We start from the raw sequence: 1,828 nt of genomic DNA on the forward strand, positions 1-1,828 counted from the left end.
TACACTATATACACTGTATATATATATATATATATATATATATATATATATATATATATAATTTATTTATTTTTTTTTACACTTGAGCCAGAATAGTCAAGAAAATATCTATGATGTTGGAAAAAGATTTTTGTGGGTTGACTACTAACACGAAGGAATTCCCGTCTTTTTCAAGTCATTGCATCCTTGTAAGCTCAACAACACATATGTAGCTCTACTACTGTAGTCTATTATGCAGTTGGGCCGAACACTTCCATGGCCCAACAGCGCCATCTGCCGTTTTGTACGGAGGCGTTGTAAGGTTATTCACAAAGATAAACCAGTTAGGAGTTGTTGTTTTTTTAATGTAAATTGAATACATTAGGATTTATATACTCATTTTGTTAGTAAAATTGCACTTATTTGATAATATAGATAATGGAAACATTTTCATATTAGGCCTAATGTTGCCATTTGTTGTTGTTTTTTTTTTTTTTTTCTTTTTTCAAAAGATTTTGAAGTTCAGTCCTTGAGAGTGACACTTTACTTACAGTTGCCAAAAAAACAGTACGTTTTTTTTTTTTTTTTTTTATAATTTTTAAAGAAACATCATCAGGAAACTGTCTACTATATCACCTCGACAGAACATGATAGTTTATGTTTTTATTATTTTTTATTTTTTCTATTGTTGGATGCAGAGTTTATTTAAAATGAACTACATGCTCATATGAAACTGAAACAATGTAAATTGTATTGTATATGTATCCTATATACAAAGTTGATCTATTAAACTATATTTCACAAAGCCCATAAAACATCTGTGAGATATAAAAACATAATAAAATTATGATAATGTACATTGTGGTCAGAAATCTTTGTTGGATTTTGGGAATGTTATTTATAATGTATTTTTTATTATCTACCTATAAATGTTTAATACACACAAATAATGTAACTAATATTCACCTTGAAATGGGTGAGCATATTTCAATAAGCAAATCAGACTCATCATTATACAACATCATTTTGTATGACCATGTGGCTGACAACATTTTTATAACGTTCTCCATTCAATCAATGTAATTATGGCCAGTTATTAGTATTTATTATTTGATTGCAAAATGCGAAAAAATTGCTTCCTTTTTAACAAGTTTTGCAAGAAGCCTTCATCCAAGCCATAAGATTTGTTCTATCCAAAATACAGAAAGTAATTTACTAATATTAACAGTATGAGGCCTTAAGGGAAATGTTGTTAGTTTATTGCAGTTTTCAGTGGTAAAGTGCTTCTCAATAACACCATGTAACTTTGTATTTGTTCCCAAGTCTCCGGTTTTGAGGATCTCTGTCTTTTGCAGCTCCCTCCCAGACTGAGGCTAATTGGAGTTCCATTAATCACTGAAATCCATGGCTTCCACATGCGGTCTGATCCCAAATGTTAAGTTGCCACGCTCTTGTTTGAGAGGAATACATTTAGCCTGGATCAGGATGGATTGTGGTGGAGATGTTGGGGGGATCGATGGTCCTCAGGGGTCTGGTGACATCTCCAACCACACGCCTGCCTTTGTGTCATGGCAGTCCGCCAACCGAGGTCAGCTATCCCAGCAGGCCATTCACTTCAGCAGCAGTTACCAAGGTGACAGCATGTCAGAGCTTTGGCTGCTTGGAGCGGGCTTGTAGGGAGCTGATGCACCACCTCCTTGATGGATTTGTCAATAGTGCTTAGATCAGGAGGGGCAGCAGCCTGCATGACACCCACTGTCCCAAAACACACGCATGCAAGCGGCATCCCATTCCAGAGATCATCCCTTGGTTTGGATAGACATGTGTTTTCCTATTTCCTATACATCCA

Source organism: Sinocyclocheilus anshuiensis, unplaced genomic scaffold (genome assembly GCF_001515605.1).
Source record: "Sinocyclocheilus anshuiensis isolate Anshui unplaced genomic scaffold, SAMN03320099.WGS_v1.1 scaffold55, whole genome shotgun sequence".
Classification (NCBI taxonomy): domain Eukaryota; kingdom Metazoa; phylum Chordata; class Actinopteri; order Cypriniformes; family Cyprinidae; genus Sinocyclocheilus; species Sinocyclocheilus anshuiensis.